Source organism: Ranitomeya imitator, chromosome 1 (genome assembly GCF_032444005.1).
Source record: "Ranitomeya imitator isolate aRanImi1 chromosome 1, aRanImi1.pri, whole genome shotgun sequence".
NCBI classification, from domain to species: Eukaryota; Metazoa; Chordata; class Amphibia; order Anura; family Dendrobatidae; genus Ranitomeya; species Ranitomeya imitator.
Window position 1 is genome coordinate 162275854 of NC_091282.1, and position 22090 is coordinate 162297943.

The 22090-nt window shown below is 42.1% G+C and overlaps 1 long non-coding RNA gene across 1 annotated transcript; it reads left to right on the forward strand.

The window, feature by feature from the left end:
- Positions 1–723: 723 nt before the first annotated feature.
- On the forward strand, positions 724–11134 carry LOC138657662 (uncharacterized). Its single transcript, XR_011317118.1, has 3 exons — positions 724–1106; positions 6315–6400; positions 10958–11134. It is a non-coding gene; the product is annotated as an uncharacterized lncRNA (long non-coding RNA).
- Positions 11135–22090: the final 10956 nt, after the last annotated feature.

Sequence of the window (22090 nt, forward strand, 5' to 3'; positions counted from 1 at the left end):
GATGAGCCCCAATTGTGACATCACTCATCTGTAGCCCCGCCCCCATGATGTCACAATTGGGTTCCACTTGTGATGTCACGGAATCCTTGGTTATAACCAGCGATTTTGCAGTGAGATCCTCTGTCTGGAGAAGCTGATTGTGCCGGCTACAATGCTGTTTAGAGTACTTCTAGTTCTCAGCGTGCTATTAGCATCTGCGGAAGGTGCTCCCATCTTTATTGTCAACCCTCCATCACACGAGCAGATCACCATTAATGAAGGTAAGTGCATTCCCAGATACACTGAGTATGAGGGTTAACCCTTCCCTCTTTTTTTTCCTTCTCCACTTCTTCCAAGAGCCATAACTTTTTTCCATTCATATGGCCATATGAGGGCTTGTCTTTCTTTTGGGGGACAAGTTGGAGTTTGGAATGACACCATTCATTTTACCATTCAATGTGAAATTGGTGACAAAATGCAGTTTGGGCTCCTCAGTCCAGTCTAATAACACCTGGATGAGACACAGAGCATTAATACTGTTCTCTTGTTAACTGTGATAAGCAGCACAGTTATCAGATATGTCCTTCACATGTAGCATTTCACATCCAGCCCCAGAAACTATTAGGGTCCATTATTAGGGCGCAGTTCATGAGCGTCAGGCTCCGTGTCATTAGGGCTTCTGTAACTTTTCTTCTGTGACTGGATATTTGTATGACGTCACATAATACATGGAATGGAGGAATGTTCATGTGTTACTTGTAATTTCAGGTGTCATCTCCCATCCTGTGTTTGTTCCCTAATCCAGGAATATAAAAGGACAGATCTCTGTATTGTCCATTATATATTGATATGACGTCAAAAATAATCCATCATTTTTCCAAACTAAATCCCCCAATTTTTAATAAGCCTACTTGGTTCCTCAGTCCGCCCAGTCCATGTATTTGGTTTCCACTTCTGAGCACATTCCAGCTCTGGTTACCTGATTGATCACTTACGTTCTTTGTCTTTTTAGAGAATATCACCGTGCCTCCAAAAACATCTGAGGATACAGTCTATAGGATTGTTATACCGGCTGCCGTTCTCTTCGTCCTGGCAGTAATCATTGGTGCCATTGCGATCATCTGTTGGTAAGTATAGTAAGTAATGATTTATGGGCCACACAGGAGTTTGTAGAAGAAATGTCACATCTCCAGGTTACTCTAGTAATGGGAATATGTTAGTGTAGACCTCTTGTGGCTCACTCACATGTCACCCTGGAGTTGTGCCCTGCGGGTAACTGATGGGTATATATTAGACTTTGCAGGGATTCAAACCAGAGGCGTAACTTGGGTTTTGGTTCGGGGGGAGGGGGAACTTCTGAGTGGGCCCTTAACCAGGTAACCTTGATTATAACTGGATGACGCACACTAACAGTGGAGGAGAACCTCAGCAGATAACCATGCTGTTGCTGAAAATAATATCTATATAAAGACCAATATTGATATTACCGCCATATGGTCAGTGGTAGACACCAGTCCTACAGAACATATAAGCAATCACAGCACAGTTATAGATGGTGACTTACCGCTGACTTTCTTTCTGATGGAATTGGCACTTTTCACACCTTTCCATCTGGCCCAGACCGACATGACAATTCCTCCACCCAGGACTCGGATACAGAGAATACAACAAAGACACACTTCACATCTCACATTTTCAGTATGTCACCATCTATTCCCAACCTGCACAAACTCCTCATCCTTCTGATACCCCAATGCTGCTGCCGTATGTGTCCCTATTACTGCGCCTTCTGTTTGGTTCTCTGTACCCTCTAAATTCTAAAGCAACCCTCTAGAATATAGTAATGCCAGGTGCAAGTGCCCTAGAAAACAGCGATCACATTATGTTCCCTAAAATGTAATATTGCCTTGTGTGTGCTCCTTTGACAGTCACATTAACCTGAAGGTTCCCCTATAACAATAAGTGCCCACTTTACATTTAATAATGCCCCGAGTCTCCCCCCGTACAGCTCCCTCATACACAGTATGATGCTCTCTTATACACAGTACAATGCCCCTCACTGTATACTACCACCCACATAGTATACTGACCCCTTAGTAGCCCCTAAACTGTTTAATAGCTCCAACACTGTATGTTGGTCCCCTCACTGTAATCTTCACACTGTATGATGGCCCCTAGAAAACCTCCATATAGCATAATACACCAGATAGTCCTCAATATAGTATAATGCACTCCTCATTGGTCTCCACATAGTATGATGCACTCCCCATGGGTCTCCACATAGTATATTCCATAGGATTCCATATAGCATAATGCACTCCCAATAGGCAGACTCTATAATGTAATGCACCCCCATAGGCATCCTGTATAATGTAATGCTCCCCCATAGGCAGCCTCTATAATGTTATGCACCCCCATATGCAGCCTCTATAATGTAATGCACCCCCAAAGACAGCCTCTGTATCGCAATGCACCCCCACAGGCGCTTTCTATAATGTAATGCACCTCCATAGGCAGCCTCTATAATGTAATGCTCCCTCATAGGCAGCCTCTATAATGTAATGCACCCCCATAGGCAGCCTCTGTAGTGTAATGCACCCGCATAGGTGGCCTCCATAATGTAATGCTCCCCCATAGGCAGCCTCTGTAGTGTAATGCACCTCTATAGGCAGGCTCTGTAATGTAATGCTCCCCTATAGGCAGCCTCTATAATGTAATGCTCCCTCATAGGCAGCCTCTGTAGTGTAATGCACCCCCATAGGCAGCCTCTGTATTGTAATGCTCCCCTATAGGTAGCCTCTATCATGTAATGCTCCCCCATAGGCAGCCTCTGTAGTGTAATGCACCCCCATAGGCGGCCACTATAATGTAATGCACCCCCCATAGGCAGCCTCTGTAGTGTAATCCACTCCCATAGGCATCCTCTATAATGTAATGCACCCCCATATGCAGCCTCTGTAGTGTAATGCACCCCTATAGCCACCCTCTGTAGTATAATGTAGCCCCATAAACTAAATACTCACCGCTCTTTTTCGTGGTTCCTGCCCTGCTCCCGCTCATCTCCGACTGCAGGCACCGAGTGGTGATGTCATTGCGCCCTCTGTCAGAGTCAGCGTCGGTGACATCAGACGCTGACAGGGGGATGATGGGAGAGGGAGCGTAAAGCTCCCTCTCTCATCACTGCGGTCAGCTGTATTGGCATTCAGCCGATACAAATGACCCTGCGATGACGGGCGGGGGGCCCACTGCTGGCACAGGGCACCCCACCACCTGCTCAGGGGCTCCAAGCTGGCCGGGCGGCAGTGCAGGGAGATCGATTCTCCCAGCTCTGCCGCAGTATGTAACTGTTATGACGTGCTGCACACGCCAATAAAGTTACAGTAGCGCAGCTCCGGGTGGGCCCCCTGAGAGCGTGGGGCCCTGGGCTATAGCCCCCTCTGCCCCCCCTATAGCTACACTACTGATTCACACTCTAATGTAGGTATTAGGTAGCATTCACAGTCAATGTGGTTTGGTTCAAACCGGTGCAGTTTTATTGCTTTCATAAAACTCCAAGTCACAAGCTCCATCCTGCAGACTGTAACATCTGGTGAACACAGACCCTGGTTTTAGCAAAAAAGCTATATGGGGCTCCTTATCAAATCCTGAAAAGCTAAGACTTATCCCTGTGCTACCTGGCTCTGCTACAACTTGTATATCAAATATATAAAGCTGAATGTGTGTATGTGTGTATGTATGTATGTATGTATGTATGTATGTATGTGTGTATGTCCGGGATTGGCATCTGCACTGCCGCAGCTACAGCCACAAAATTTTGCACAGTCACACGTCTGGACCCCGAGAGCGTCATAGGCTATGTTGTGAGGTGAAATTTTAACCCCGCGCTTTCCAATTCACCAAACAATTTTGCCCCTATCTACATAATGGGGAGAAAGTGAAAGGAAAAGTGTTGGAGGCAAATTGACAGCTGCCAGATGTGAACAAGGGGGACTTAAAGAGTGAGAGTGATGGCACCAAAGAGTATATACCGTACAGATGCTAAGGTGGGGCCCCGACATGGGATACTCACCACACACGGGGATATGAACACACACACAAAAGGCGCCACAAACTACCACGTGCTTGAACGCATATACCACCCTGAGCACACATTTCACCACACATACACCAACCTCGCCACATAAAAGTCGAAACACAAAAGTCGCCGCTCAAAACTCGCCACATGCAAAACTAGGCTCACGCAAAACTCGCCACACGTGCAAAACTCACCTCATGGAAAACTCGCCACACGCAAAACTTGCACACGCGGAAAAATTGCTACATGCACAAAAGTTGCAACATATGCAAAAGTTGCCTCACTCAAAACGTGCATATACTCAAAACGCACCACACATAAAACTCGCCACGCGCAAAACTCGCCATGCGCAAAACTTGCTGCACACACTTGATACACTAACCTGTCACATGCAACTCGACACACAAAAAGTTGCTACACGCATGTCGCCACACAAAACTCATCTCACAAAAGTCGCTACATGCATGTCGCCACATGCATCTCAACATACACAACTTGACACATGAAACTCGCCCTAAAACACACACAAGTCTGGTATTATCCTTCAAAAATAAAAATCTGATTAATAAGCAAACTACAAGAGCAACAAATGTACCATATAGGAAATAGGGCAGCTGTTAGTCACATGACCTGTCTATTATGTGTATGTGTGAGCTAATATATACTGCCAAGGGGGAGGGCTTCCTGTTGGCTGGGGATTTATCAGGCTGCCAATTTAGTACTATATACAGGAGAGATGACACGCAGGTATATACTATATACAGGAGGATGACACACAGGTATATACTATATACAGGAGGAGATGACACACAGGTATATACTATATACAGGAGCAGATGACACACAGGTATATACTATATACAGGAGCAGATGACACACAGGTATATACTATATACAGGAGGAGATGACACACACATATATACTATATACAGGGGAGATGACACACAGGTATATACTATATACAGGAGGAGATGACTTACAGGTATATACTATATACAGGAGATGACGACACGTATATACTATATACAGGAGGAGATGACACACAGGTATATACTATATACAGGAGGAGATGACACACAGGTATATACTATATACAGGAGGAGATGACACACACATATATACTATATACAGGGGAGATGACACACAGGTATATACTATATACAGGAGGAGATGACATACAGGTATATACTATTTACAGGAGGAGATGACATCCTGGTAAATACTATATACAGGGGAGATGACATACAGGTACATACTATATACAGGGGCAATGACACACAGGTATATACTATATACAGTGGAGATGACACACAGGTATATTCTATATACAGGAGCAGATGATACACAGGTATATACTATATACAGGAGGAGATGACTTACAGGTACATACTATATACAGGAGGAGATGACATACAGGTATACTGTATATTATGTAAAAGAGGAGATGACACATAGGTATAGAGGAGGAGAGGACATACAGCAGGTATATACTATATACAGGGGAAATGACATACAGGTATATACTATATACAGGAGATGGCATACAGGTATATACTATATATAGGAGGAGATGACATACAGGTATATAGTATATACAGAAGAGATGACATACAGGTATATAATATATACAGTAGGAGATAACACATGGGTATATACAATATACAGGAGGAGATGACATACAGCAGGTATATACTATTTACAGGGGAGATGGCATACAGGTATATACTATATACAAGAGAAGACATACAGGTGTATACTATATATAAGGGAGATGACAAACATGTATATACTGAGGTGAAAATGAGGGGTGTGAGGTGAAAATGAAAAAGTGTGAGTGCAAAATGAGAGGAGTGAGGGAAAATAGTGGAGTGATCGGAAAATGACAGATGTGAGGTCGAAATGACAAGTGTTAGGGGGGAATGAGAGGAGTGAGGGGGAAAATAAGAGGAGTGAGGGGGAAAATGAGAGGTGTAAGGGAGAAAATGAGAGGTGTATGGTAGAAAATGAGAGGCATGATGGGAAAATAAGAGACGTGAGGTGCTATAACTAACCACAGATATTTACTATACCCAGGCAACGCCGGGCTCTTCACCTAGTACTTTATTAAAATAAATTGCTGATTGTCAGACACCAAAATGACTGACTGGGGATCTCTCTACAGATAGGACTAGATACAATGTTTCATTCTTACATTCTGCAGAATACAGACATGTTTTACTTTATGATTCACAATGTGACTTTTATTTTTGCAATTTTATAGTTGCCTGAAAAAGAAAAAGCCAACGAGAGATGCAGAAAGCAAAGATTGTGCCGATGACTTTACAGAGAGCAACACCAAACTAAATGGTAAATACAGCCTGATAAATCTGACATTACAGAAGCATTCCATTTACATATGTATTGCCTAATCCCTTCTAGGTATATCAGTAGTGTAGTGTACATGTGATAAAATACTTACCGTTAGCCGCCTTCTTTGGTTTCCAGCGCCATTCTGGTTGTCTCCTGAACCATATGACCACGATTCAGCTTTGTCGGCTCACACAACGTCTTATGTGTGGTAATTAATAATAATCTAGGCGCAAATTTAACTGTAGGAAAATGCAGTAGCTAAATTAGAGTTCAGGGATATTAAAAATAAATTTATTGTATTAATGACATGATAAAACAAAGTAAAGTTAAAATTAAGAAGGGTGCAAAATGCGATTTGCCATTTAATTTCTCTGTCCACCGATATGATCGCACATCAGAGGACCAAATAATGGGGTCTCCGATCCCACCCGGTGCTCTTCGGCCCTCGTGCTTCCCCCATGGGTGCCGCCATCTTCTCCCGGGAAGAAAATGGTGGGCACATGCGCTGTGCACCCGCCGAATCTGCCGGCCAGCACCCAGCAGGTCTCGGGGTCTCAGCTGCCAGGGCTAGCCGAGACCCCAAAGAACATGATTCGGGTCGGTTTTTACCAACCCCTGTATTGTGATTGCCGTTACTAACTGTGTAACGGCAGCCGCAAAATAAAAGTCCGATGTGCCATTTAATTTCTCTCTCCTCTGATGTGATCGCACATCAGAGGAAAGAGAAATAGAGTCCCCGATCCCCCGGTACCTCCATTGTCCCTCCATGGCCCCCTGAAGTCACCCGGCCTCCGGCGGCTTCTTCTGGGAGAAAATGGCGGGAGCATGCGCAGTGCGCCCGCCGAGATCTGCCAGCTGGCACCTGGCAACAAGAGAAAGATTTTTCCCATTGGTTCATTTTGGTCACTGTGATAGACCCTATCACAGTGATAAATTAAAAAAAAGTAAATAAACCACCCTTCATCACCCCCTTAGTTAGGAAAAAAATAAAATGTATTTCCATTTTTCAATTAGGGTTACAGTTGGGCTAAAGTGAGTTGGGCAAAAGTTATGGCTAGGGTTAGAGTTGAGAATAGGGTTAGGGTTGGATTAGGGTTTGGATTAGGGTTAGGGTTGAGATTAGGATTTGGGTTGGGGTTAGGTTTAGGGTTAGGTTTGGGATTAGGGTTAGGTTTTGGGATTAGGGTTATGGTTAGGGTTGGGGTTAGGGGTGTGTTGGGGTTAGGGTTGTGATTAGGGTTACGGTTAGGGTTGGGATTAGGGTTAGGGTGTTGGGGTTAGGGCTGTGATTTGGATTATGGATAGGGTTGGGATTAGGGTTAGGGGTGTGTTGGGATTAGGGCTGGAATTGGGGGTTTCCACTGTTTAGGTACATCAGGGGGTCTCCAAATGCGAAATGGCTCCACCATTCCAGCCAATTTTGCATTCAAAAAGTCAAATGGTGCTCAATCCCTTCTGAGCTCTGCCGAGCTCCTAAACAGTGTTTCCCCCCCACATATGGGGTATCGGCATACTCAGGACAAATTGGACAACAACATTTAGGGTCCAGTTGCTCCTGTTACCCTTGGGAAAATAAAAAAATTGGGGGCTAAAAAATCATTTTCGTGGAAACAGATCTAGATAAGCTCCGTGGGGATCTAGTTTCCAAAATGGGGTCACTTGTGGGGGGTTTCTTCTGTTTACGCATATCAGGGGCTCTGCAAACGCAACATGATGCCCGCAGTCCATTCTATCAAAGTCTGCATTCCAAAAAGGAGCTCCTTCCTTTCCGAGCTCTGCCATGCCCCAAACAGTGGTCCCCTCCCCACATATGGGGTATCAGCGTACTCAGGACAAATTGCACAATAACTTTTGGGGTCCAATTTCTCCTGATACCCTTGTGAAAGTAAAAATTTGTTGTTGAAAAGATCATTTTTATGGAAAAAAATATTTTTTATTTTCACGGCTCTACATTATAAACTTCTGTAAAGCATTTGAGGGTTCAAAGTGCTCACCACATATCTAGATAAGTTCCTTAAGGGTAATATAACAACCATAATCCTCTATGAGGTATACCAAGCAGAGGATAAGAAGTGAAGAGAACAAGAATAAACGTAAAATAACTATTTATTGATACAAAAATTAAAAGCAAGGGGGACACAAAAATACATATAAAAAAGAAAACAAATGGGACCTCCAAGTGGTATCGGGAGAGAAGAGCCGATCAAAATTATAAAATGTTATATATGCCGCATGAAAAATGTCTCCCTCTCAAATGCGGGTTAATTAATGTTCTGTCAAATACACGTGTTACTGTACAAATATGGCTAACTGACGTAACAGGAAAAACATAAACAGCCTTATAGAGCCATCATATACATAGTGTATACAGTGACACACCCCGAGAGCTGAGTGATAGTAAGGGGTATTTTCAAAGTACAAAGAACCGCTGGTGCTTGACAAGCTACTCAAGAGGCTAATACAAAAATCCCTATATAATAACAGCATCGGTGGTTGTAAACAATAGATGGCAATGAATAAAGTGGATATTGTTACCTGTGCAGAGCCGCAGAGAAAATAGGGGCAAGTGCCCTGTGCAGAGCCGCGGGGGAGATAGGGAACAGTGTCCTGGAATCAAGCGGGCATATAGCAGTATGTGGCTGCGCTCTCCCGACGCCCGACGAGCGCCGTTTCGCAAAGATGCTTCTTCCGGGGGCGGCCCTTACTATCACTCAGCTCTCGGGGTGTGTCACTGTATACACTATGTATATGATGGCTCTATAAGGCTGTTTATGTTTTTCCTGTTACGTCAGTTAGCCATATTTGTACAGTAACACGTGTATTTGACAGAACATTAATTAACCCGCATTTGAGAGGGAGACATTTTTCATGCGGCATATATAACATTTTATAATTTTGATCGGCTCTTCTCTCCCGATACCACTTGGAGGTCCCATTTGTTTTCTTTTTTATATGTATTTTTGTGTCCCCCTTGCTTTTAATTTTTGTATCAATAAATAGTTATTTTACGTTTATTCTTGTTCTCTTCACTTCTTATCCTCTGCTTGGTATACCTCATAGAGGATTATGGTTGTTATGCATACTTTGGAGTGACTTTCGAGCCACAAATACTAATTAGGACTATGATAATGAAGTTCCTTAAGGGGTCTAGTTTCCAAAATGGTGTCACTTGTGCGGGGTTTCTACTGTTTAGGTACACCAGGGGCTCTGCAAATGCAACATGACGACCGCAGACCATTCCATCAAAGTCTGCATTTTGAAACGTCACTACTTTCCCTCTGAGCTGCGATGTGCACCCAAACAGTGGTCCACCGACACATATGGGGTATCGGCGTACTCAGGATAAACTGGACAACTTTCGTGGTCTAATTTCTCCTGTTACCCTTGTGAAAATAAAAATTTGGGGGCGAAAAGATCATTTCTGTGGAAAAAATATGATTTTTTATTTTCACGGCTCTACAATATAAACTACTGTGAATCACTTGGGGGTTCAAAGTGCTCACCACACATCTACATAAGTTCCTTAAGAGGTCTAGTTTCCAAAATGGTGTCACTTGTGGGGGTTTCTACTATTTAGGCACATCAGGGGCTCTCCAAACGCGACATGGGTTCAGATCTCAATTCCAGTCAATTCTGCATTGAAAAAGTCAAATGGCACTCCTTCTCTTCCAAGCTCTGCCATGCGCCCCAACAGTGGTTTACCCCCACATATGGGGTATCAGTATCGGCGTATTCAGGAGAAATTGTACAACAAAACTTCTGGTTCATTTTCTCTTCTTACACTTGTGAAAATTAAAAAAATTGTTTCTGAAGTAAAAATTTTTCCTTCCACATTGGTTCAGTTCCTGTGAAGCACTTAAAGGGTTAATACACTTCTTGAATGTGGTTTTGAGAACCTTGAGGGGTGTAGTTTTTAGAATGGTGTCACTTTTGGGTATTTTCTGTCATGTACACTCCTCAAAGTGATTTTAAATGTGAGATGTCCCTAAAAAAAAGGTTTTGTAAATTTTGTTGTAAAAATGAGAAATCGCTGGTCAACTTTTAACCCATATAACTTTCTAACAAAAAAAAATGTGGTTCCAAAACTGTGCTGATGTAAAGTAGACATGTAGGAAATGTTATTTATTAACTATTTTGTCTGACATATCTCTCTGATTTAAGGGCATAAAAATTCAAAATTTGAAAATTGCAAAATTTTAAAACTTTTCGCCATATTTCCATTTTGTTCATAAATAAACGCAAGTAATGTTACCACTAGTATGAAGTACAATATTTCACGAAAAAACAGTCTCAGAATCAGTGGGATCCATTAAAGCATTTCAGAGTTATAACCTCATAAAGTGACAGTGGTCAGAACTTTAAAAATTGGCTTGGTCATTAAGCTGCAAATTGGCTCCATTACTAAGGGGTTAATAGAAGTTAATAGAAAAACAACAATAAAGAAAAAAATTGTCTCTTAAAGGATCTTGTTAGAATAAGATTCCTAAACATACGACAGAATCATGATGGAAGCTTTTATTTTAGATATATTAATTTCAATGTTTTGTGTTACAGGAAAACATGAGGATGACATAGCAATCAGAATTGATGATTCTCCTCATGGACCCGGGAATGAACAGAGCGACGTCACAGGCTACAAGATCTCAGTGCCTGGATACCCTAAAGTAATAATCATCAGGTCAGATGAGGATGAGGTCTCCTCCCCTGACGATTAGGCAACACCTGTGTGAAGTTGGCACCCCATGTTCTCAAAAGATGAATAAAAATACACCATTTGTTTGTGCTGCGTTTGTGCTGGTTTGTGCCGCAAAAATGAACGTTTGTGCCGCTTTGGTTCCAGAGATATTGCGCGTTATATTTTTATGAAGCTCCACCCACTTTCCACCCCATGTTCTTAAATTTTAAAAATGAATACACCATTCGTTTGTGCTGCGTTTGTGCTGGTTTGTGCTGCAAAAATTAACGTTTGCACCGCTTTGGTTTCCGAGATATTGTGCGCTCAATTTGCTGAAACTCCGCCCACTTTCCACCCCATGTTCTTAAATTTTAAAAATGAATACACCATTCGTTTGTGCTGCGTTTGTGCTGGTTTGTGCTGCAAAAATAAACGTTTGCACCGCTTTGGTTTCCGAGATATTGTGCGCTCAATTTGCTGAAACTCCGCCCACTTTCCACCCCATGTTCTTAAATTTTAAAAATGAATACACCATTCGTTTGTGCTGCGTTTGTGCTGGTTTGTGCTGCAAAAATAAACGTTTGCACCGCTTTGGTTTCCGAGATATTGTGCGCTCAATTTGCTGAAACTCCGCCCACTTTCCACCCCATGTTCTTAAATTTTAAAAATGAATACACCATTCGTTTGTGCTGCGTTTGTGCTGGTTTGTGCTGCTTTGGTTTTTGAAATCTCGCACTGAGTTTGTGCCTCAAATCACTGTAACTGATATATGGATAAAGGGAGATAAAAAGAAATGAAAAACACCGGCTAGCCATAGCAATTTTATAATAAAAAAAAATGTATAAATTGTTCCTTACTAGACCCCATACTTCATTTTGATTTCCTGCTTGTGATGCCCCTCCCCCACACACTGTAACTTGGGGAAAGGCCTAAGCAAATGTATGCCTAACAATTTGACTACTAGCTGAGAGACTCCCAGGGTAAATCTTACTTATTTGAACTGAAAATGTGCTAAACTGTCTTGGTAGATTTCTGCAAAGCTATTACCTGAGCAAAGAAACTTTAGTTCAATCATGGAGTTGTACTTTTATCTGTCTACAACAGTATTTCCCAAGCAGGGTGCCTGCAGGTGTTGCAAAACTACAACTCCCAGCATGACCGGACAGTCAAAGGCTGTCCGGGTATGCTGGGGGTTGTAGTTCTCCAACACATCAAGTTGTTTGTAATTACAGTAAGGGTACCGTCACACAGTGCAATTTTGATCGCTACGACGGCACGATTCGTGACGCTCCAGCATCGTAACAATATCGCTCCAGCGTCGTAGACTGCTGTCACACTTTGCAATGTACGACGCTGGAGCGATAATTTCATGACGTATGTGCGATGTAGAAGCCGTTGGTTACTATGCGCACATCGTATACGATATATGTTACACCATGCGATCATGCCGCCACAGCGGGACACTAGACGACGAAAGAAAGTTTCAAACGATCTGCTACGACGTACGATTCTCAGCAGGGTCCCTGATCGCAGGAGCGTGTCAGACACTGCGATATCGTACCTATATCGCTCGAACGTCACGAATCGTGCCGTCGTAGCGATCAAAATTGCACTGTGTGACGGTACCCTAATGCTTTAGCCCATTAAAAGAGTACTCTGCTGCAAAACTTATCCCCTATCCCACCCCCGGGGGGGGGAGGGGTTGGGTTTGGTACTGACCACTGGGCCCCCTGCAATCTCCTGCTCCCTGCAATCTCAGTGCTCCCCTGCATGGAGCAATCACCGCCCTGTGCAGAGTGACTGCCAACCACAGGGCTTTGCTGTGGCAGGCGCGCCCCCACCATTTATTACTATGGGAGAGGCAGAGATACACAATACACTTTTCATCTGTAAAAGTAGAGAGAAGTGAGCGTGCTAAGAATAGGATTATTTAATCTCAGTACAGTGATCCCTCAACACATACAATGGCCCCAACATACGATCATTTCAACATATGAAGGACTCTGTTGAATGCAGCATCACCTGCTGCTCCAGTATGGTTTTAACATACGATGATTCACCTGGAACTAATTACCATTGTATGTTGAGGGACCACTGTATCTCAACTATTAAAAATTATGTAATCAATTATTTTCCATATAATACACTGCATGTAAAACTAAAAAAAACATTTTTTGTTTTGATCAGATGCCCAGGAAGCCAGCCTGTGACTATGATGACATTATAAATGTCATCTGTTCTTCACATGAAAAAATTATTACAGGACAGGCAATAGCATTCCCCTCAGAAAAAGTATGGGTAGACTTGTGTCAAAAATTAAATAACAAAATTTCACCAAAAAACCTTTACACGTTTGTAAAGACAAATCGGCACAATGTATGGGAAGCCCTTGGTCTGTACAAAGATGTTACAAATATCCCAAAACAACCTTCCAACAGTGAGAGCTCAGAAGGAACAGAGAGTCATTCATCAGTTCAGTGCTATGACATTCAGTTTGAGTTCAGTCTTTCTTTTCAGAGCTGGATCAAAATTTGGCCTGAAAAAGTAATTTACAATGACAAATCTATGTATGCTGATAAAAGAGAATACACAATCTTAAAACCTGGTACATGGACTCACATATTGAATGAGGAGATCTGGAAAAATATCAAGTCATCGTGCACACTTAAATTCAGGAGGGCAAAGGTTTATCCAAATGTTGTATCTAACTACATAGATATAACAGGGTGCTGCACAGAGTGTGATGCACAACTATCCATAAAAGTTGAAGAAATACCAGAGATTGCTAAGCCAGTAGTGCTTAAGTGTATGATCTGCAATATTGATGACAGTCTCCACACAGGAAAATCAAAACGTAAATTATCAGGAGATTTAAGAAAAAGGTTGTCAAAAGAACTCTGGGAAGGACGAAAACAAGCACATGTATGGCGAGCAGCTGAGGCTTATAAAGTTATGGATGTTGGTGACCCTGAGCCTAGCCATCTACCAAATCTAGCAACGTTAAGAAAAGCCAAGCAAGAGATTGGCGAAAGAGAGTTAATGCACAAGGACCCAATTCTTTCATTACATCTCCTGAAATACAGTGTTCCTCAGACTGGAAGCATACACAACATTGGTCTAGATACATTTTTTTGCCATTACTGGACCCCGTCTCAGATGCAAGTGTACCAAATAAAGTCAAAGAACTTGGGTTCCTATGTAAGTTTTGATGCAACAGGTTCAGTAGTGAGAAAACTAAAAAGACCTGTTGGCATTTCTGGACACATCTTTTTGTGCCAAGGGGTTTTGTGTTCGAGTGGAGATCATATCCCAGTAGTGCAGATGCTTTCTGAGAGCCATACTATTAATTCTATAGCGCAATGGCTGACAGAATGGAAACAAGCAGGTGCTACTGTTCCAAAGGAAGCAGTTTGTGATTTCTCCCTCGCTTTGCTTGGAGCTCTAGTTAAGGCTTTCACTCCTTACCCCGACTTGAAGACATATATAAATCAGTGCTTTGGAGTGTTGACCAGGAATGTTGCATCAAAACTACCACCATGCTTTATTAGAATTGATGTTGCGCACTGTATCAAGCTTATTAGCCGATGGGAATGTCTGAGGCAAGCTGGAAACAGAGTAAGGGAATTCTATCTCAGAGCAATGGCACAACTTCTACAGTCTACATCACTTGATGATACGAGAGAACTCATTCATTCAATTTCAGTTGTTGCTTTTAGTGAATCAGAAGGGAATGATGACAGAGGCACACCAGTTTTATCAGAGACTAGCAAAGTTCAACTGAAGAGACGGATTGCAGAGGGACGTGTTTTACCCACTGTCATTGAAGATGACTATGGAGTAGAGATGAAAGAACAAGAGGATGAGCCAATTCAACCATGCCAAACAGACCTGAAAATATGGGCAACAGAAATTTGTGAAAGGAGTAAGATGCTTGCAGCAAATCATGGTGACCGAGACAATTTACATTTCCTTCCAGAACTTGTTCCAAATCTTTTAAGAATGGCATGTTACCTTCCACTTTGGACAGCCATAATGGTTCCACACTTTAAAAGTGTGAACATGACAGCAAGTTCTGCAAATGTTGAGGCTGAATTTAAGAACATAAAAAAATGGACTCTTTAAACATGAATGTCTCCCTATTAGAACCGACCGATTTGTAATTCGTCACCTTGAATTTATGGAAGGCAAAATGAGACTTTCCTCAGTTCCCATAAAGAAAACCGAAAGCAGTGAAAATATGAGCCAAGACAATGGGCAAAAAAACAGCAACTGTGAGGAGGATTCACAAGTTCACATAAAATTGGGTGATGAAAGTAGCTTGCAGGAGCAGCCTGTTGAAAATTGGAAAGGTCTCAGTAGTCCTCCAAAAAAGAGATTGTCCTACCTAACCCCATGTTCCGAGTTGCTGCACATGGACACAAAATTTAACCGAAAAAAAAAGGTGAGCATTTTGAAAAATGGTAACCATCTAGCTAAAAAACCAATACAAGTAAACAAAAAGCTTATAAGTATCATTAATACCTGTGCATTTGATTCATTTTGCCAGTGTCTTTGTTGTGCATTCTGGGACAGTGGATTATTTTGCAATTATGTCAACAAAGAGAACACCATTGAAATTTTTGAATTGGTGCAGACAATTGTGACAAAGGGAGTTGGAAAGGAAGTTTATACAATGAGGGCTAAAATACTGTCTGGAATATTTGAATATGTTCAGCTGAAGTCAGGTGTGAGGCAGGTCAATGCTGAATGTAATGTTGCACACATAATCTCAATGACAATGAGACAGGTACCAAGCGTAATAATTAAAACACAGTGTTCTTCTGTGTACTGCAATAGAAATATAGCTAATTCAAGAGCAATCCCTCTTCTGCCAATCAATATCATATTTTAGAAACTAATGGACTTAGTAAACTTCAGCTAGCATTGGAAGATGGGCTACACCTAAATGTTTCAAAATGTCTAAAGCCATTAAAGTCACCTCAAGAGTGTCCAGATGGCTTGAAAATTCAGGATGCATCTTCATTGAAATTCCTTTGCAGTGGTTCGGTCACGCACAGCTGCACCACTGGACCAGTACTTTGTATTGAAATAAGTGCAGAAACACAGTATACACTGTCCGAAATACCTGTGAACATACATCTGGACAGTCATTCATTTGTGCTACGAGGGGTTGTTGCCTTCATTCCAGGAACTGGCAATATGTCTCTTGGTCATTATGTTGCCTATTGTAGAAGAAAATTTAATGGCTGGGAGAAATATGATGACCTGTGTGACTTTATTACAACAGCCTCTGCAAAGACCAAGATACAACCCCATGTTGTGATATTTACAAAGGAGGAGTGAATATGTGGAGAATCTGTCTCATCATGAGTCCCGTGGCAAGTCACAGGCTGCAAGATTGTTGTGGAAAGTTTAAAAGTATCCTGGCACCAAAGTGTTAGTAGTGCTTTCCTCTAAGGTTGTTTTGGTGCTTAAAGTGTATGTTTAAAATAACCTAAAATATGCCTTACCAATATTTTTTTATTCTGTTAACATTTTGTTAATGTGGATTTCCCATTATGATTAAACCGTTTCATGGTTCTTTAAACAGTTCTGCTGTCTACAAAGTTTCATCTGTTATTGGTAATTCCATTTTTATCTGTTTGATTTGCAAAGATTTATTAAGCTCTGAAGGTCCTGTTTAGTTGGACAGCTATATTAAAATAACAATACTTTTGTTTTGAGCCAGACACAAAATCATGGTCTACCACGGTTTTGAGTCCAGCAAGAAAACCGCATATGGAGCAAAAATGAGCCAACTAGAGTCACTTGCGGACCCCCGCCAGATCATAGAAATGAATGGAGCGTATGCCCAGTATGCCCAAATGTAATGTTAACCCAGCCATATTCACACTGCAATCCAAAGCCATCACACACAAAGTGGTGATGTCTACGGTCATTGCATATTTATGCAAAGATTTTCATAGAAGATGACAGTCACTTTACATAAACTGGCCAACGTCAAAAGTAATCACAATCTTTTTTTTTCCCTGGAATTCTTTTTATAGTGCAACGTAATTTGGCTAAACAATGTTTGCTAGGTATAATGTAGAAAAAATTGAAAGCTAGCACTCAATCAACTAAAGTTCACGGTGCCAGTGAACGGGATACTCGATCCCACAAGTCATAAAGTCAAAGTAATCACTGCACTCGTATATTATCGAATTAGCAAAAAGTTTATTAAATATAAATTCGTGAAAAAGAGGTATTTGGCGAATTGACGTTTCGGCCAAACCTTGGCCTTGTTCACAAAATCGCTGTAACAAGCAAAAGACAAAACAATATTATAAACAGACAAATATCTACAAATATACATATTTACATTACATAAAAGAATACATGTCAAAAGAGTTTAGCTGCCATGGTCAGACATACTCAAGAAGAAAAGACTATCTACTGCATCCTGAGGATAACGTAGCGGAGAGACGTTCAAAGGACAAGGTCATGTTGAATGCTAGAAATGGACATGGAAAGAAGACATACCCCGTTATAACTCTGTTGTTTTGTACAGAAAGGACCCTATTTGACCGGTGAGTCAGGTAAAGGAATAAAGTTGCATAACCTGGAAAAAGTAATACAGCGTGAGGATGTAATTTTGAGACTGAATATCTACACGCACCCGTACATATACACACTCCCCCATATACATATATATATATATATATACCCCCTATGGGTAATCTAGACTGTATTACTAAGATTCTATAGCCACGCCATTCAGGGTGGACTGTAGGGTAGAGGGTAATCCAGATCTACTGGAATGGAAGCACCACATACATGATGTCAGATAAATCGACTGATGATCCCCCTATATGTGTCCCATTGTGTGAGCATATGTCTCTATTACCACAAAGATGAAAGCATGCCATAAACGTACTAACCATACTGAAATCATAAAGAGCGCTTGCCAGTGCACTGTAGCCGCAATTCCGGCTGGAAAGACACCTATAGCTGAAATACATGTTGACATATATGTAAAGATCAAGGGGGGAATATATAGACTAGCCAGACTGAAAAAAGTATATATATATATAGTCAATGGAATACCTGCCCTGTGTGTAATATCAGGGATACAGCTTGGGCTGTGTTCCTCCTGCGTTAATTGGAAAGCCCCAGAGAGAATGAGACCATATAATGCTGCGGGCAAAAAGAGTATTATGGCTAGGACTCATAGGGGAAAAGGACAATGCATTCATATTTACTGGATCATATGGGTACCTGTATCGCTTATGCATGCAGAAGCATAGATGTATTCAGGGGTGTAATAGCGGAAGTGGACTCCCTGTATAGTGTGGTCTATTAAAGGCAGAACTGGGGATGATATCCCTGTAAAAGGAGGAAGGTACAGGCTAAACGATAGCTATCCTGGGTGGTGATACACTTATCTTAATGTTGTGCCGGAGTCTCACGTCTCTGTATCCCTTGGCAGCAGGGGGCAAGCGTTGGTGGCGTAGTGGAGGAAGCCGACACAATCCTGTGTCACGGCGGTGAATCAGCTTAATGTGAGCCATGGCGTCTGGTGTATAAGAAGATCCCCGGCCGATCATGTGACCGGAAGTGCAGGGGAACGCTAGCGCCTGCGCACAAGTGTATCCCTGGTACTAGTGTGCCAAAGTCCCCGCACCTGCGCACTAGGGGCCGCCCTGAGCGCCAATGTGATGACACCTGCGCGTGCGTCTTAGCTAGCCTATAGAGACGTTGCCAGCGCCTGCGCTCTGTGTTCGGGCTCCAAAAGAGCCTCCCACTATGTAGTCCTGGCCGGGTCATAGCCGAGGGGGAGGGGGGAAAAAAGAGGGAAAGGCCTGGCTGTCTGCAGGCAAGCTGTATGTGTACAATGATGCAGGCACTGAACCTAGATGTAGACTGTCTATGGGGTGACATACAAGACAGATCACTGTAAATAAACCAAATCACATCATATCACAAGAACATATTAAATGGTAGGAGTCCAAACTAAAAGAAAAAGAATACTGAAACGAATGAAATAAATGTAAAGAAACAGGATGAAAAAAATGAGAAAAATGAAAAAAATGAAAAAAATGAAAAAAAAAAAAAGAAAAAAAATGAAAAAAAATGAAAAAAATGAAAAAAAGGAAAAAAATGAAAAAAATGAAAAAAATGAAAAAACTGAAAAAACTGAAAAAAATGAAAAAAATGAAAGAAATAAATAAGCAAAATTGAATGAAACAAAAGAATGACAAAATCATGAAAAAAGTGAAAATAATGAAAAAATGAAAAAATATAGTAATATAAATGAAGAAAAAAATGTAAAAAGTAAAAAATAAAAAATAAAAAGGGGAAAGACTAAAAAATGAAACTTATAAAAAAGACTAGTGGGGTATGTGTCTTACCAAGTCGAGCGCGTATCTCACAGAGGTTGTTAGTGCAAGTGGTCACTGGTTCTATATGGAAAATAAAATTAAGTTAGCCAGTCTATCTCACGGTTCAAGCCACGTGGATGCAGTGTATCAAGCGTATATATCCAGAAGGTCTCTCGCTGTTTCAGAAGTTTCACATGATCACCTCCTCTCCTGGGGCGGGAGACCTTTTCTATAATCTGGAACCTTAGTTGTGCTACATTGTGGTTGGCTTCTTTAAAGTGTAGGGGGAGAGGAAGCCATAGCTTCCCACAACGGATTGTGGACTTATGGTTAGATATCCGATCCCTAACCGCTTGAGTTGTCTCCCCTACATATAATAGCCCACATGGGCATTTTATAATGTAGACAACGAAATTTGTTTCACAAGTGTAGTAGTCCTTGATTTTGTATGACTTGCCAGTTCGTGGGTGCACTATTTCGCTTCCCTTAATCACGTTCGAGCAGCTCATACAGCCCAAACATGGAAAGGTCCCTGTTCGTTTGTGCCCTGAGAGTGTTCTCATAGTTAATGTTTTCTGTGTGCCTAAATCTGCTTTGACGACCTTATCTCTTATGTTCCTGGGCCTTCTGGTGCACATCAGTGGGGGTTCCTTGAATATGGGAATAGTTGGGTATGCCCTGTTCAAAAGTGGCCAATGTGCCCGAATTAAGTTATGTATTCTCCGCATTGTCGGATGATGACTATGAACAAATGGGAGTCTAGGGTTCTTTTGGGGTTTTATTGCTCCGATCTCTGTTTCATCAAGAACCTTGATGGACTCAGTATTAAGGAGGTCAGCGGGATAGTTACGGGCCCTAAATTTTTCCGACATTTCTTGTACCCTGGTCACTTTCACTTCAGGGTCGGAAACAATCCTAGAGACTCTCTTGAACTGGGATCTTGGAAGGCTGTCTTTGGTAGACTTAGGGTGACAGCTGTTGTAAAGCAGAAGGCTGTTACAATCCGTTGGTTTAGAATATAAGTCTGTGCTCAAAATACCCACGGAGTCTTTGAGGACTTTAGTGTCCAGGAAGGTGACTTCACTGTGATGGTGTACAAGTGTGAAGGTGAGTTCTGGTCTGGTGGTATTGATGTCATTATAGAATTCCTGAAGACTGGTGTGGTTCCCCTGCCATATGCAAAATATATCATCGATATATCTATACCAAATTCGTGCATGCTGTTGAAAAATGGGGTTGGCATATACATGCTCTCTCTCGAAATGATCCATGTACAGGTTAGCGTATGCTGGGGCCACATTGGACCCCATAGCAGTGCCACATATCTGCACAAAGAAGTCATCCTCAAAGAGGAAGAAGTTTTCTCTAAGCACCAGATTCAAGAGATCTATACATAGGTCATGTGTATTGTTGTCGATTCCTGCTTCTTGTAACGTGAGTGAAACAGCTGCAATCCCCCTGTCGTGAACGATGGAGGTATACAGACTGTTGACGTCTAATGTGCATAGTAGACTATCAGGAGGAACGCTTGAAATGTTTCGGATTTTAGTTAAAAAGTCACTGGTATCCAATATGAATGACTTGGTCATCCGTGTATAGGGTGTGAGTATTTTCTCCAAAAATCTTGAGAGGGGGTTAAGTACCGAGTCAGTTGAGGCTACAATGGGACGACCGGGGGGATTCTGGACATTTTTATGTATTTTAGGGAGAATATACAATACTGGAGTAACCGGATGATGGTTAATGAGGAAGGTTTTAGTTTTGCTGTCTATGGTTCCTAAGCTCATGTATTTGTCTATCACAGTATTAATTTTCCGCTGTATGGAATATGTGGGGTCCCCTTGAAGTTTTTTGTAGGTACCAGTATCAGATAATTGTCTCCTCACCTCGGTAACGTAATGATGTTTGTTCATAATAACGATGGCTCCCCCCTTATCCGCTGGTTTGATTACGATGTTCCTATTCTCACTCAACGTGTCTAATGCTTGTTTCTCTAGAGGGTTGAGGTTATGGCGGACTGGGAGGAGACCAAGGCGCTGTTCGTGTATAGTCCCCTTAATGTCTCTATCAAGGAGCTTGATGAAAGTTTCTACCGCGTGGTTGGACTTGGGCGGGACAAAAGTACTCGGGTTTCTCAGACCTAGTGATCCTAGGGTGATTTTAGCCTCTTCTCTCTGACTAGATGTTGTGCCTAATCTATTGACTGCTGAAATGGGAGGTTCTTCAAAGTGTACCTTTAGCCTGATGTTCCTATAAAAGCGTTGGAGATCTCTTTCCAATTGGAACGAGTCCCATTTGGGAGTGGGGCAAAAAGATAGGCCCATGTTCAAGACTTTAAGCTCTAGAGGAGAAAGGGTGTAGTCAGAGATATTTACTACAGAGTTTGGACTCCTACCTGTGATCGCAATGTCATGTGGCGGTCCATGTTTCTTCTTCCTTCCCCTCCTTGTGGGCGCGCGGCTTGTCCTAAAAAACGCGGTCCTGTTGCTCCACCAGTCTCGCTGCCAGATCCTGCAGATGAGCCCCCGGCCGGCGAGGAGCCCCCTGAGGGGTAATTCCCTCCTGGTGTGCGTCGATATCTTGGTCTTGTTCGGCGGGGGGCTGAATCCTCCCATCGGTATACTTTGTTAGATAAATAGTCCTCGGCGTCCC